Below are 17,340 nucleotides of genomic sequence, written 5' to 3'. Positions count from 1 at the left end.
CTTTGCTCATTTTTAATTGGGCTATTTGTCTTTATTAAAATGAATGAGTTGTGATAGCTCTTCATATATTCTGGATACAAGTTTTTATCATATTTATGATTTGCAAAAATTTTCTCCCATTCTGAGAATTGTCTTTGACCTTCTTGATGGTGCCCTTTGAAGCTCAAAGTTTTTAATCTTGGTAAAAAACAACTTACCAATCTTCTCTTTTAGCGTGTCTAATAAATCATTTCTTGACTCAAAATCATGAAGATTTACACCCATATTTTCTTCTAAGGGTTTTACAGTTTCAACTTACATTTAGGTCTATGATCCACTTTGAATTAATTTTTGTGTATGTGAAGTAGGGGTCCAAACTTACTCTCATTGGTTTAAATGGTTCAATTGGTGCTTTTGGATGGACAGAAGTTCTAATGTTGATAGGGTCTGATTTATCATTTTTTCTCTTATGGTTAGTGCTGCTCGTGTCCTGTTTAAGAAAACATTGCCTACCCCCAAGGTCATGAAAATATTCTCAAGAATTTTTAAAACTAGTTCCATGCTTTACTCTTTTTTCTTTTTTATTCACTTACACTGAAGATAAAGCTTTTTAGGGATGTCCAAGCTTTATGCAAAAATATTTCATGGATTTTTCCACCTTGGGTGACCCCTAGACTTCCTGTTCTGTCCCCTGCTTCCGTAAAACCGTAAAACAGAAGCTCAAGATCCCCAAATTTTGACAGAAACTCACACTTTAAAAGAGAACTTTGACAGTAAGGACTTTTGGTTTCACCTCATCTGCGCTTTCTTACCTTTATACCAATTCAGTGGTGTGGTTGAAAATATTTTTTTCTTCTTTATACAGCATTGTCCATTATTTCACTTGGTAGAGTCATTCCTGGTATCTAGTGTGCCATCATGCAGGAAAAAGAAGTCTCCATCACTTTGCAAAAGAGGAGTCTAAGGCCTAGAGAGAGGAAGCCAGCTCACAGCCACAGACGGTGACACCGTCACAGCAGTTAAGTGAGCCCACTGATAACACTGTTCACAGAAGGATCCAGGGGCCAGGGCTGACTTGGCAGGTTGTCGCCATGGCCACTGTGAGCAGCATGGCCAGGAGAAGTCTCTGATTTATGGTCAAGAAGGGTCAAGTGTCGCCCAGCACCCTTCTATCCTCCCAAGCCTCCTCTTCCCCTACGGTACTCGTGTCTCACTGTGCGTGCCATCACCTTCCACTTCACAAGGGGGTAGCATGGAGCGTAACAGGGGGACAAGGCCAGTGTGACTGGAGGTGGAATCACGAGCTTCTTCCCAGTCATAGATGACCAGAAAATGCACTCTGCCCCTCCTTCTGGCGTCCACTGCTGCTTGCGGGGTGTCGGCTGGCCTCTCTTGGCTCCCTGCCTCGCAGCAGCAGTAGCCACCTAATGCCTAGCCTCTGGCCCTCTGGTGGCCAGCCAGATATTGCCCTGGGTGCCTGAGGAAGAAATACCAGCCATGGAGACTGAAGAGCCACCTTTTGCTCCCAAACACTTCACTGCATTCACCTCCAGGTTCTGCCCCGAGAAGAGCAAGTACAAGGGAGCTGGGCAGAGCTGGGCACTCCGGCACGTCACCTTCGTCCTCTTGACAGCTCAGAAGTTATCTGCAGCACATTTCCTTTGCATTGGGCCCTGTGCTTCCGTCTCCCGTGCACTAACATCTAATTCTCAAGCCAACCCTGAAGTTAAGAGAGGTGAACTCCCTTGCCCACAGTCCCCTATTGGTAAGTGGTAGTGGGATTCCAACTAGGTCTGATTCTAGAGACCATGTTCCGAAACCCTTCATATAATTTATAACCTGAAGTGACCTTTTGGATAATCTAACACAATCCTCTCCTTTCCCGAAGGAGGGAACTGAGATTCAGAGAGGTAAAGCAGTTGGCCCAAGGTCACACGACTTCCCAGTGGCAGTGCCAGGCTTGCACGATTTTCCTCTTGATGCCCCAGGTTTGAAGGTAGAACTTGGGTACTTTCATTGATGAAAAGAACCTGTTTTTCCTCCAGGAAGAAGAGAGAACACAGGGCAGGGGAAAGCCCTACAGTATTATCCCTGCAAAGCTCTGACCCCAGCCAGACTGCAGACGCACAGGATCAAGAGAGTTCAGCACCAGATCTCCTTCACAGATTACATACCTCGTTGGAGAAGGAGGAATAATCTGTGCTTCGTTCTCTGTGTCCTCCCCCTGCTGCCAGGCCAGCTGCCTGCCCGCCACCTACCTACAGGGTGTGGTCAGGCCGGCCTGGGAAGTACTGGATGGTGCTGGATTTCCATCTTCCTGTCCAGCCTTGGAAGGACCCCTCCCAGATCTTTGGGCAACAAGGAGGTTTGGAGAAAATGGCAAAGCTGGCTCTCCTTTCTGAAATCCTGTGGCACACCAAGCATGGAATAAAAAAATACAGCTGCCAAGCCATGGCACAATCTAGTTTAAAGACGAGGGGCCCCCATGGGGAAAAGTCAAGCTGCCGAAATGAAGTGTGTCAACCTCCAAAGACAGAGAAAGGGACAAGCAACAGCCTCTTCTTCTTACTGGGTTTTGTTGTTTGCCTTGCCATTGCTTCATGCTACTCTCCTCCTGGAAGCAATCATCTGAAGAAGCCAGTTCCTGCCCAGAGCAGTGTAGACCAGAAGGATGCATGTGGTGTTTATATGGGGTGGGGATGGGCAAGTAGGGGCCATTTCAGGGAACAGTGGTGGTTCCGTGCAGGAGTCTCATGAGACAGTATTTAAAAACATACCCCCAGGGAGAGCTGGAGGGAACCTTCCAGACCACCTAGCCCCACACCCTTGTTCTACAAATGAAGAAACTGAAGCCCAGCAAGGGGAAAGGACCTGCAAGATCACACCACCAGTGAGGGACAGCTACAGTTTGGGAGACAGAAAGAGTCTCCTCTTGCCCAGAGAAAGTCTTAGTTTATTCAAAGTCTGTGAATTGTCTTCTAAGACATTTCCTCAATGGGAAACTCCTTTCTAGTGTGGAACACAGGAGTCATCGGCCCCAATGGTTATAGTGGAAGGAAGAGGAGATATTTCTATGGGCTGCTTCGGGGAAAATTCTCAGGGTTTTTGTGGCCCACATCCCATGTCCAGGGGTTCTTCCCTTGGTTTATCCTTGGCACTGACCTCTTGTGGTCCAGCACCCATCACATGGTACTGCATTGTGTCACGACTATCTCCTCCATCAGAATGTGAACTTCTAAAAGCCATCTTCCTGGTACCAGTACCATATACTCAATAAATATTTGTTGAATGAATGAACTAGTAAATGGATGGATACATGTGTATTTAAATGAATGAATGGATAAACAAACTGGTATTTTTCCAATGAACAAGGCCTCATTTCAGCATTGTAGAAAGTTCCCAGCATCTGGAAACAAAAGGCAGATGGTTTAATCTGGGTTCACTGCTTACCAGCCATGCAGCCTTATGCAAGTCACTCAGCTCAGGTTTGGCACTTGGCAACCTCTATACTCACCATGTGCCAGTTCCTGAATTACATGCCTGACCCACACTGTCTCATTCGAAACTCACAAATAATCAATGAATTAAGCACTGTTGCTCCTATTTTACAGATGAAGAAACAAAGGTGAAAAAAGGTTAAACGTGGTATAAGGCCTGAAATTAAATTCAATAGTAATGTGCTGCCTTGTTATCTGGTGAAATTAGGAGGGGTCCAAATGGCCTAATGGCAAGTTACCCTCCCCACTCCACATGAATAAGTTTCTCTAGCCAAACCTCTTCTTATCAGATGAGCCAGGTGCAATTCTTGATTATCCTTGAATAGCAGGTTTGATTTCCCTGCCAGCCCTGTGAATTATTCAAACAAGCCCATCACTTTGTCTGACAGGAACTAGGAGGCACAACACCCTCTTGATACTCAGAAACTTGCTCCCAGTCCCCAGTTGCTCACTCTGCTCCTGAGTGAAATCCCCATATGACCCCACAGGCTGTGCATACAGGTGACTAATAAATCACTGTTGAGTTCATCTGTCTAGTGTTGGGTGCTGTGTATTAGCCATCCCTATAACCCTAGTGCAGAAGTCTTCCCCTCATCAGTGGGGTGAAGATGAGGTGATCAAAACAGAGACTTGTCCAAGGTCATACAACTAATGAACCATGAAGGTGGGACTTGAACCCTAGCATCTGACTCTAGAGCCTACAGCCTTGACTTTTGTTTTTTTTTATATCATTAATGTACAATTACTTGAACAACACTATGGTTATTAGACTCTCCCCATTGTCAAGTCCCCCCCACATACCCTATTACAGTCACTGTCAATCAGCATAGTAAGATGCTATAGAATCATTACTTGTCTTCTCTGTAAACACTGCCTTACCCGTGTCCACCCACTTACATTATGTGTACTAATCGTAATACCCCTTTTCCCACTCATCCCTCCCTTTCCACCCATCCTCCCCAGTCCCTTTCCCCTTGGTAACCGTTAGTCTATTCTTGGGTTCTGTGAGTCTCCTGCTGTTTTGTTCCTTTGGTTTTTTCTTTGTTCGTATACTCCACAGATAAGTGAAGTCATTTGATACTTGTCTTTCTCTGCCTGGTCTATTTCACTGAGCATAATACCCTCTAGCTCCATCCATGTTGTTGCAAATGGTAGGATTTGTTTTCTTCTTATGGATGAATAATATTCCATTGTGTATATGTACCACATCTTCTTTATCCATTCATCGACTGATGGACACTTAGGTTGCTTCCATTTCTTGGCAATTGTAAATAGTGCTGCACTAAACATAGGGGTGCATCTGTCTTTTCAAACTGGGCTGCTGCATTCTTAGGGTAAATTCCTAGAAGTGGAATTCCTGGGCCAAATGATATTTCTATTTCGAGTTTTTTGAGGAACCTCCATACTGTTTTCCACAATGGTTTAACTAATTTACATTCCCACCAGCAGTGTAGGAGGGTTCCCCTTTCTCCACATCCTCACCAACATTTGTTGTTGTTTGTCTTTTGGATGTTGGCCATCCTAGCCAGTGTGAGTTGACGTCTCATTGTGGTTTTAATTTGCATTTCTCTGATGATTAGTGATGTGGAGCATCTCTTCATGTGTCTGTTGGCCATCTGAATTTCTTCTTTGGAGAAGTGTCTGTTCAGCTCCTCTGCTCATTTTTTAATTGGCTTATTTGTTTTTTGTTTGTTGAGGTGCGTGAGCTCTTTATATGATTTGGATGTCAAGCCTTTATTGGATCTGTCATTTATGAATATATTCTCCCACATTGTAGGATGCCTTTTTGTTCTACTGATGGTATCCTTTGCTGTACAGAAGCTTTTTAGTTTGATACAGCCCTACTTGTTCAATTTTGCTTTTGTTTCCCTTGCCCAGAGAGATATGTCCATAAAGAAGTTGCTCATGTTTATGTCCAATAGATTTTTGCCTATATGTTTTACTAAGAGTTTTATAGTTTCATGACTTACATTCAGGTTTTTGATCCATTTGAAGTTTACTTTTGTGTATGGGGTTAGACAGTGATCCAGTTTCATTCTCTTGCATGTAGCTGTCCAGTTTTGCCAACACCAGCTGTTGAAGAGGCTGTCATTTCCCCATTGTATATCCATGGCTCCTTTATCGTATATTAATTGACCATATATGCTTGAGTTTATATCTGGACTCTCTATTCTATTCCATTTACCTATGGCTCTGTTCTTGTGCCAGTACCAAATTGTCTTGATTACTGTGGCTTTGTAGTAGAGCTTGAAGTCAGGGAGCATAATTCCACCTGCTTTATTCTTTCTTCTCAGGATTGCTTTGGCTATTTGGAGTCTTTTGTCATTCCATGTGAATTTTAGAATTATTTGCTCTAGTTCATTGAAGAATGCTATAGGTATTTTGATAGGGATTGCATTGAATCTGTAGATTGCTTTAGGCAGGATGGTCTTTTTGACAATATTAATTCTTCCTAGCCAAGAGCATGGGATGAATTTCTATTTATTAGCGTCCTCCTTAATTTCTCTTAAGAGTGTCTTGTAGTTTTCAGGGTATAGGTCTTTCACTTCCTTGGTTAGGTTTATTCCTAAGTATTTTATTCTTTTTGATTCAATTATGAATGGAATTGTTTTCCCGATTTCTCTTTCTGCTAGTTCATTATTAGTGTATAGGAATGCCACAGATTTCTGTGTATTAATTTTGTATCCTGCAACTTTGCTGAATTCAGATATTAGATCTAGTAGTTTTGGAGTGAATTCTTTAGGGTTTTTTATGTACAATATCATGTCATCTGCAAACAGGGACAGTTTGACTTCTTTCTTGCCAATCTGGATGCCTGTTATTTCTTTGTATTGTCTGAATGCCATGGCCAGGACCTCCAGAACCAGGCTGAATAAAAGTGGGGAGAGTGGGCATCCTTGTCTTGTTCCTGATCTTAAAGGAATCATTTTCAGCTTCTCGCTGTTCAGTATGATGTTGGCTGTGGGTTTGTCATATATGGCCTTTATTATGTTGAGGTACTTGCCCTCTATTCCCATTTTGTTGAGAGTTTTTATCATGAATGGATGTTGAATTTTGTCAAACGCTTTTTCAGCACCTATGGAGATGAACATGTGGTTTTTGTCCTTCTTTTTGTTGATGTGGTGGATGATGTTGATGGATTTTCAAATGTTGTACCATTCTTGCATCCCTGGAATGAATCCCACTTGGTCATGCTGGATGATCTTTTTGATGTATTTTTAAATTACATTTGCTAATATTTTGTTGAGTATTTTTGCCTCTATGTTCATTAGGGATATTGGTCTGTAATTTCTTTTTTTGTGGTGTCTTTGCCTGGTTTTGGTATTAGAATGATGCTGGCCTCATAGAGTGAGTTTGGAAGTATTCCCTCCTCTTCTACTTTTTGAAAACTTTCAGGAGGATGGGTATTAGGTCTTCACTAAATGTTTGATAAAATTCAGCAGTGAAACCATTTGGTCCAGGGATTTTGTTCTTAGGTAGATTTTTGATTACTAATTCAATTTCTTTGCTGATAATTTGTCTATTCAGATTTTCTGTTTCTTTCTGGGTCAGCCTTGGAAGGTTATATTTTCTAGAAAGTTGTCCATTTCTTCTAGGTTATCCAGTTTGCTACCATATAATTTTTCATAGTATTCTCTCATAATTCTTTGTATTTCTGTGGTGTCTGTAGTGATTTTTTCTTTCTCATGTCTGATTCTGTTTATGTGTGTAGACTCTCTCTTTTTCTTGATAAGTCTGGCTAGGGGTTTGTCTATTTTGTTTATTTTCTTGAAGAACCAGCTTTTGCTTTAATTAATTCTTTCTATTGTTTTATTCTTCTCAATTTTATTTATTTCTGCTTTAATCTTTATTATGTCCCTCCTTCTACTGACTTTGTGCCTCATTTGTTCTTCCTTTTCTAGTTTCATTAATTGTGAGTTTAGACTGTTCATTCAGAATTGTTCTTTTTTCCTGTGGTAGGCCTGTATTGCAATATATTTCCCTCTTAGCACGGCCTTTGCTGTGTCCCACAGATTTTTTGTTGTTGAATCATTGTTGTCATTTGTCTCCATATATTGCTTGATCTCTGTTTTTATTCGGTTATTCATCCATTGATTATTTAGGAGCATGTTATTAAGCCTCCATGTATTTGTGGGCTCTTTCATTTTCTTTGTGTAATTTATTTCTCGTTTCATACCTTTTTGATCTGAGAAGCTGGTTGGTACAATTTCAATCTTTTTGAATTTACTGAGGTTCTTTTTGTGGCCTAGTATATGATCTATTCTTGAAAATGTTCCATGTGCACTTGAGAAGAATGTGTATCCTATTGCTTTTGGTTGGAGTGTTCTGTAGATGTCCATTAGGTCCATCTGTTCTAATATGTTGGTCAGTGCCTCTGTCTCTTTACTTATTTTCTGTCTGGTTGATCTGTCCTTTGGAGTGAGTGGTGTGTTGAAGTCACCTGAAATGAATGAACTGCATTCTGTTTCCCCCTTTAATTCTGTTAGTATTTGTTTCACATATGTAGGTGATACTGTGTTGGGTGCATATATATTTATAACAGTTATATCCTCTTGTTGGACTGACCCCTTTATCATTATGTAATGTCCTTCTTTGTCTCTTGTTACTTTCTTTGTTTTGAAGTCTATTTTGTCTCATACAAGTACTGCAACTTCTGGTTTTTTCTCCCTGTTACTTGCATGAAATATCTTTTTCCATCCGTTTACTTTCGGTCTGTGTATGTCTTTGGGTTTGAAGTGAGTCTCTTGTAGGCAGCATATTGATGGGTCTTGTTTTTTAATCCATTCAGTGACTCTATGTCTTTTGATTGGTGCATTCAGACCTTTACATTTAGGGTGATTATCAATAGGTATGTACTTATTGCCATTGCAGGCTTTAGATTCATGGTTACCAAAGGTTCCAGGGTAATTCCCTTACTATCTAACAGGCTAATTTAACTCACTTTGTGTGGTATTACAAATACAACCTAATGGTTCTCTCTTTTTTTCCCCTCCTTTTTCTTCTTCCTCCATTCTTTGTATGTTATGAATCATATTCTGTACTCTTTGTCCAGCCTTGACTTTTATGTCTTCTTGCTCACAGTAAGCATTCAATAATTACTATCCCATTAGTCTGTAGCATTATAAAGTCAAGGGCAGTGTGTTATTCAGAACTGCATCCCTAGAATCTAGCATAGCACCAGTAAATTTTATAAACTAAATAAAGTTTTGTTAAGCGAGTAAGTGGATGAAGGAACCTCACATTTCTGAACCTCAGTTTCCTCATCTGAAAAATCAGAATAATAATTTCGATTTACCCTGCTAGATATAGTTTATCCAAGAGGGTAAAATCATTGCTTTGGAACCAGATGACCTGGGCTTAAATCCACCAACTATATAACCTTGTACAAGCACCCAACACCCTGTGACTCAGTTTTGCCATTATAAAATAAGATCATAGTTGATCCTATCCTACCTCATTGGGCTGTCATAAGGTTTAAATGGGTTCAAGTATATGAACATTCAATAATGTTAGCTATTACATTGGTTTACAGGGTTATTGGGAAGAACATATTAGAATGTGTATATGAAAGACAATTCCAGGGGAATTGTGGAATAGGTGGTTTGTCTTTTGTTACATCCCACCTCTACTTCCAGTGCCCTCTATGGACAATGCTGGCTCTTTGCACCAAAACCATTCTGCTCCTTCCTTCTTCCTCCCTAATAGAGCCCTAATTTCATTGAGGAATTGGCCTCTCCCATTCAGGACTCAAGGGAAGATGGTCACATTCCCAGCCAGGAACAAATCACAACTACTCTAATCCACTGGGGTAATTTTATTCTCTTTGCCAGTGGTTTGTATAAGAGAGGGCATATGACCCAATCTTGCCCAGTGAAAAATGAGGAAATATGTGCAAGGGAACATCCTGTCCTCCCTCTGGATGCTTCTATGACTGGATGAGCTTAGTGGAACTTCAGGTGCCATCTTGTACCATCCTAAAGACAATGAGAGGGAGGAGAGAGACCAGTAGCTACAGTCGTGATGACCTCTGTCTGAGGTTATTCCCCCTCTAGCCTTATTATTTAGTGAGAGATAATACGTTCAGTCATTATTTAAGTCAACTTGGGTCCAATTTCTAGTGCTTACAGACAAAGCATCACAAGTGATATAATTCTTCTTGTTCTTAGCACCCTTATCTTCTTCTTTTGCAATCAGTTGTTCTCAATCAACTTTCTTCTCAATCTGTCACCACATTTGAGTGTAGCTATTTTTTTATTTGTCCCCCACCCCCTCTCTCTTACATGAGATAGGTCTAAACATAAAGATACAGAAAGGTTGAAAGCAAAAGAATGGAAAATGATATTCCATGCATACACTAACCAAAAGAAAGCCAGTGTAACTATGTTAATATCAAAGTAGATGTTAAGGCAAAGAGCATTATTAAAGATAAAGACTGTAACAATGAAGGGTTCAAGTCACTAAGAAGACATGACAATTCTAAATTTGTATGCATCTGATGATAGCCTCAAAATCTATAAAGTAAAACTTGACAGAACTATAAGGAGAGATACATATAGAAGATTCTTTGGGTTTTATTTTCATATAAGCAAATACTACTTACTACGCACCAGGTACTTTTCCAAACACTTTACATGTGTTAGCTCATTTAATCCTCACCATAGTCACATGAGTTAGGTATTCTCACTTCATAGATGAGAATTCTGAAACACCAAGAGCTTAAGTAACTTGCCCAAAGTCACAGAATTAGTAAATGCAAGGGCTGAGATTTAAAACTAAGCATCCTAGCTCCAGGGTCTTACTGAGACATAGTGATAGAGATCAACACATCAACACTACTCATTCACTAATTGGCAAAAACATGCTGGCAAAATTCAACAAGGAGATTTGACCATAGTCAGGTGACTGTCCATTATATGAGCTCTCCTCAGCCCATGTTTTACGGCACAAATATGTCCAGCAGTAGATTGTTGGGAGGTTAAAATGAGATCACATGTCTATAAAATGGAAAATACTGTACAAATATTAGTTCTGTTATTTATATCTTGGTCTTCTATTGGTTTTTTGTTGGTTGGTTGTTTGGTTGGTTTTATTTTTGATTTTGTGGGTTTCTGGTATCTGTGTTGATTGTAATCCTTTCAGATCCCAATTATAAAAAGGTAGAGTCTAAACAACAAATAAATTGTTATTGTTGTATCACAGTTTATATAGTTGGTATAAAAATGTTTGTTGCAAATAGAATCTGAGTTAAACATCCTAAAGGAACACATGCTGATGGCTCTCTGGAATTTTTTTCAGCCCACATGGGGTGTAATTCAGTCTATGGGATATCAACACAGGCTTGCTGAAGGATGGTATGGCTGGAGAGCTAGTGTGGGACCTTACGCAAGTCTCTGATCTTTGGGCCTCCATGCTCTTGTTTATCCAACAGTCATGCCCACTCTCAACTGCCCACTGCCCTCACAGGGCTTCAGGAAGGGTTATAGGAGACAAAGTTGGGAAAGCCCTTTGAATTATACACAGAGCTAAACAAATGTTAAGTATTGTTAAGAATATCAAGTAGTGCAGATAGCTCAACTAGTCAGTTTTATGCCATTTCATATGTTGTTAATAATAAAAGCTAACATTTATTGGAGCCTGTCGTGTGACAGGCACCATGCCACACTCTTAACATGCTACATTTCATCTATTCCTTGCAATAACCCCAAAGGCATAGCAGTTGAGGGCACTAAAACCAGATTGCCTGAGGCCATCTTTGGACTCCACCACCTACCAGTTGAGTGTCCTTGAACAAGTTGTGGCCCCCTTTGTGTCTCAGCTTCCTCATCTGTAAATGGGAATAATGATAGCGATTCATAGAGCTATTGTGATTATTCAATGAGTTAATCTATGTCAAATGCTTAGAACTGTGCCCGGCATCTTGTTAAGCGGTCTATAGGAGCTTGTGTTATCCTTTTCATTTTATAAGTGATGAAATGGTTGTAAGTGGCAAGTCCCCCCAGCTGATGAAGGGCCAGGCTGGGAATCTGACCCAGATGTCTCTGAGCCTAGAGCCCAGAGTGTTTAACCATTACACTCCTTGCCCCCGCTGCCCCATAAGCAACTTCAGGGGCCCGCAGTCCTTTGCAGAGCCAGCTTGGAAGCTCTACCAGGACCAAGGGAGCTGCCCTCTGCATTTCCCTTGCAACAGTCTTCCACATGATGCATGATTATTGGCATTCACTGAGGAGGAAGTTTTTAAGAGGTCTCAAGCCAGCCCCTGCACCCACCTTTTTCTCAATAATAGTACAGAAAAACAGAAGCATTTGTTACCCAAATATCAACCAAAACTTCCACACTCTCTGTCCATCCCCGCCCACGACTGCTTGGCCTCTGCCCCCAGCTGCAGATTGCTTGGGAGATGTTTGTTTCTGCTACATGCTTGAGGATGAGCAGCAGCAGCTGGGCCAGTCTGGGAACAACCTCCCCGGCAAGGCAGGATGTCGGTCTTTGCAGACATAAGCGCAGGCAAGAAGTCTCTAAGCAAGCACCCGCTGGTGGCTGTCCTGCCTAACAGACATCTGATCACAGAGACAAGGCCAACACTTCCAGCCTGGGGCAGAAGGGGAGGTAGAAGGAAGGAGCATCCTTTTACAATCCTAGTCAGTGGATTTAGCAACGCTGGCCAGAGGTGGAGATTAGATAGTGGGTTTCGTCAGCGGTCATACTGTCATGAAGGTTTTTATCGTTTGTCTTATGCTCTGCTCCCCTAGCTCTCCTCTTCGACTTCCAAGATCAGCTACACTTGTGAAGTTATGCTTCTGAACTTGTGATGATCAGAAATCCCTGTATACCCTTCCAGGCTGAGGACGTCATCCCAGAGGGCTGGGGAAATTGATCCTAGCTTTATCCTAGCTAAATGGGACAGCAGGACATGGAATTTTCATCACCCTCTCTGCTGTCTTTCTGAGGGTTGCTTTCTCCTCCTGGGGCCTCCAACTGCATGAGGGCTCGTGCTCCTGCCCCCACATTCCCTGCAGAATCATATCCCTTTCTCTTCCCTATTAAAGCTCCTACTCTGTTCAGGGAGCTTGGGGGAAAAAAATGATGTGGTAAATAAGTTCATACTGTGGGTGAATGGCTTACATTAGTTTAATAGGTTAATCTACTTCCCAAGGGGAATTTTCTTTTTCAAAGTGTATACCTGGAGCCAGAAACTCAAACAGCAGAATTTCTAGCATTCCCAGACATTCCAGGTGCTTGGACAGATGTGGGAAAGTCTGGCGGCAATATAATTAGACTGGTTTGGAGGCACTCTTGGTGCTCCACCCACATCCCCTGGGTTCAAATGCTAACTTGGCCACTCTCTAGCTACAGAACTTGGGCCCAGTGGCTTCACCTCTCTGATGCATCTGCTTTACGTCGGGTTCTCCTAGAAGTAGACCCTGATGCAAGGATTTAAGTGCAAATAATTTGAGGGGGGGGGAGATGATCCAGGAAGCACTGTCAATGGAATGAGGGAGACAGAGAAGGGAAGGAAATCATTACAGGGTGCAGCGGTGAGCAGGTGGCCATTGCAGACAACCGGGGCCTGGCTTCAGGGGGCTCCCGAGGAAACTAGAGTCTAGCTCAGAGCCGTCCCTCACGAGGGATGTCTTAGTGCATTCGGGCTGCTACTCCAAAAACACTCCAGACTGGGTGGCTTACAAACAACAGAAGTATATCTCTCTCAGTTCTGGAGGCTCCGGAGGGAAGTCCAAGATGAAGGTGTTGGCATGTTCAGCCTCCGGTGGGGCCTGCTTTCGGAAGACAGCACCTTCTCGCTGTGACCTCACATGGTGGGAGAGATAAGGACCTTCTCCCAAGTCTGTTTTATAATGTCACTGATCCCACTAATGAGGACTCCACCCTAATGACCTAATCACCTTCCAAGGCCCCACCATATAATTCTAGCACCCGAAGGGTTAGGATTCAACATATGAACTGTGGGGGATACAAACATGCCATCTATAGGAGGGGTTGCGGGAGCTGGGTTATACATCCACCAGCTAAATTGGTTGAGGACTGTTCCCACTAGTTCCCCAGCAACCCCAGCCTTCTGAGAGAGCTCCAGGGGCCATAGAGCACCTTCCGGCTTGTGGGTGGAAGTCACAGGATCCAGCATTCACAGGAACGGGGGTGCTGAGGGAATAGATTAGAGTATTGGTGGGGACTGCAAGGCCAATCACTCACTGGGGATAGAAGGGTCCTCTGCATACTGTGGGCTTGCACATGATGGTGTAGAGCACAGCCCAGGATCTAGGCCAGGCTCAGGGATGCCCAGGGATGCTTCTTGGTCCTGTCATTCATATTCTGGGCATGCTGAGTATTCGCCAACAGACAAGAGAACGTGGTTTGTTTTGGAGAGAGGCGGGAAACAAAATACAGAAGGCAGGAAGAAGACCCATTACACAGGCTTTGAAGGGCAGTCAGGGCACAGACCTAGCCTAGTAGGCAACAGGGCTGGGGAGTGAAGGGCTAGTAAGGAAAGGGAGTAGCACCCTTCAAGGCCAAGGCCAGAAGCAGATGGCCTCATTATGGAAACTCAGCCAATGCACGTGAAAGCGCACAATGTCTGGGGGGAGCAGGAGTGGGTGTCTGAAAGGTGATCAGTGAGACACGGGCACCTCCTTTGAATTTTGCCCCCCTGGTTTGTTTGCATACAGACCTCCAACCTCTTACCCTGTCTCACTCAAAAACCTCTGAAGGTTTATCATTACCTATCAAATGAAGGCCAATTAAAAATCCCCCACAATGTGACCCAAAATGATTCCCCCTCCAAAAGAATGCTTGGATTTACCTCCTTGGAATTTGATTAGCCCCTAAAGTAAAGAAAGGGATAAAAATGTAAGAGCTTTATCTGGGCCTTTTTATAGCCAAGGAGTGTCCTTTAGGGGCTCTGTCTCTGGCATTTGGAACATTGACGCAATGACTCATAACCCTTAGGTTTCATCTGAACAGCGGGGGAGAGAACCATGAGGAGCCAGTGCTGCTCTGAGAAATAATAGGAAATGCTACCTCCACAATGCACGGGGCAGTCTGCACAGTGGAGGTTTGCTTGGAGAAACATTTCTCCTCCACATGGATGTGAATTTGGACTTGCCAAATCAGAAGATGATAATGCATTGTTGGTCTGGATGTGCATGTCTGTATGCAACTGTGTGCGTGCATGTGCCTGCATTTTTGGCCCAACCACACCCACTGGAAGCCCACAGTGAGGGCTCCTCCCTGCACACAGCCTCCTGTGATGACAGAAAGACTTGAAGTTGACCAGCCTCAGACCAAAAAAGTGGCTCCTGAGGGGTTAACTCAGGAGCAGATGTGAGGAAAACTCTCTCTTCCCAGATACAGCAGAGGGAGCCCACCGCTGAGGGTCCCTTGAACCTGAAACTTGGGTTTCCTCTGGTCTACACTTCTGCGGCCTCTGACTGCTCACCATTTCCTGGGCACAGCCAGAAGTCTTGCTCTTTTGCCCAGACCCATGTGTGTTTGCAGCTTCCTCTGCTTAGAATGACCTTCCTCACTTCCCCTCTAAAAAACTCTTACCTCTGAGGCCCCAGTCAGACTTTACATCCTTCCCTGCCCCTCCTCTGCTTCCCTGGCATTTAGTCACACTTCTGTAACAGCACTTACCACAGTCCCAGCTACCATGCAGTGCTGAAAAGCAATGAAGCCAAGGTACCAGGAATCTGGGATCAGGCAAGACAGGCAGACAGTAATTAAACCCTTTCATAGGCTTTCTATGAGGATTGAGGGAAACACTATAAGAAAAGTTTCCCGTGCAATAAGCAGTTAATAAATGGCATGTTCTTTTGATTATTATCATATGTTTGCCTCTTCTCCTAGATAAGGTACTTCATGGGGAGGCATGACCCACATCTGGTTTGTCACCCCATCTCCAGCATGGTGCTAAATAATACACTTACTGAATGGCTCAGTCCCTGTTCCCTTGCCAAGCAGCATCCTTGTACGTGATCCATGTGTGGGAATGCCTTTCTCCACTCCACGTCTTTGCTTAATGTCATGACTCTGCTTGCTGAGAGCTCTCGTAAGCCCATCTTTACACAGGTGCACTCCATCCAGGCGCCTAACTCTCATGGCTTTTCCCTGACATCTCAGCCTAGCCAGGGTCACGATGAAAGTCCTGGAAGCCACGAGGGCTGTGCTGACGGCTAAAGGGAAGGAGGCAGGCATTGCCTTTGGTCCATATTAAGTGCGCAGTTGCAGGTCGTCACTCTTCCTTCTGTTGTCTCCGTGACAGTCGTTTCTGATGTTGCCTTCCCACTCTGGCCCAGTGTCAAGGGTTTAGCTCACGTAAGCTGCATCAGAAATGTGGAAATGTTGAGGGAACTAGTGTGGTGACTGCTACTTCCAGACTTTTAAGGCAATTCATGTTCCCCTGTTCCCTTTGATGTACTTTTTCTTCAGAAGGATGTTTCTTTATCCACCCTGCACGTCTGTTTGTGCTGTGGCCACAGTCCTTCCCTTTGATATCTTTACTGCAAATGTTGTACATACTTGTGGCTTGAGAAATGGAAATCGGAAAATAACTTCCTGGATACATTATAGGTTGTGTCCAGGGCTTGACCCTAGTAGAAATCCCAGTTACTGGCCTTGGCAATACGACTTAGACTCAAGCTCAGACACAGCATTTGGAAGAAGGCAGTACCCACCCCACCCCAAGATTTTGGACTGGACTCTCTACTTCAAGTGGAAAGTGGCTGGGGCACACACAAGCCACTGGTGTAAACATGTTTATTCGAAGCTAACTTCCTTTACACTGTTGGCATGCACGAGACCGACCATGATAACAGAGACCAAGGGAAGCTCTCTGAGGCCATGTGTGTGTGACAAATGCAGTCACCTCCCAGCATCCACAATATTGGCCCAGATCAATGGCACTCATCATTCAAACAGCAGATAACAAAAACCATCTTGTAGCTTTCTTTTCTACTTTTTTTTTTGGCTTTGGAATTCCTTATATCATTTTTTTGGCAGATGTGCCTTCCCAATAACTGTATGTTTGCTTAAGTTAATCTTAAAAAAAAAAAGTTTGTATTTCCTAAGCACAGACCAACAGGCAAGGTGCAGGGAGGCCAGACTGGGGGGTGAGGTGGGGTAGCCACAGGGGCAGAGAGGAGCCCTGGAGCCAGGGTCTGCCTCAAAGTGGACCTCCCCCAGTACTGACATGGAGAGTGACTGCCCTGGAGGGACACACCTGGGAGCGAAGAACAGGGTGGAGAGAAAGAACCAGAGGGTGGGAGAGAGTGCTACCTGGGAGGGGAGGTGCGGGGGTGGGGAGAGGAGTGTTGGAGAAGAAGGTTGAAGAAAATGCGGCAGAGGGTCCAGGAGAGACAGACAAAGGGGAACCTATCTGTCCCAGCTGGCCAGGGATTGCCCCTCTTTTGACGTCAAAAGTCCAGCAACCCGGAAAACAGGGTTTCTAAAGTGGGCTTAGCAACTATGGATTTTATCTATCTAGTGTGCTTTGTCATCCCCTTTTTCTGTTTGTTTTAGGAACTCCTCTCCTATAATACGTGGCCTTGGTGGGGGTGTCAGTCATAATGCCCTTCTCTTCCCGACTTCTCAGGGCTGGGCCTGTGCCCCAGACTAGGCAAATTATAGCACCATATTCTCCAGATACTGACGGCTTCAGGGGTGGGCATGAAGCAAAACCCTGGGCTCGTCTGTTGCATCAGGCAGGGAAGGCTCTCTCTCTCCCTTTAACATCTATAAAGGATAAGCCTGGGCCTTCTGGCCACATCTTTCTAGCAGGCAGAGGAAGCCTGTCTGCTGTAGAAAGGGAGAGCAGAGTGCGGCAAAACTGAGAGAAGACACAGAGAAAAAG

This window comes from Manis pentadactyla, chromosome 11 (genome assembly GCF_030020395.1).
Source record: "Manis pentadactyla isolate mManPen7 chromosome 11, mManPen7.hap1, whole genome shotgun sequence".
Taxonomy (NCBI): domain Eukaryota; kingdom Metazoa; phylum Chordata; class Mammalia; order Pholidota; family Manidae; genus Manis; species Manis pentadactyla.
Note: the sequence above shows the minus strand (reverse complement) of the source record.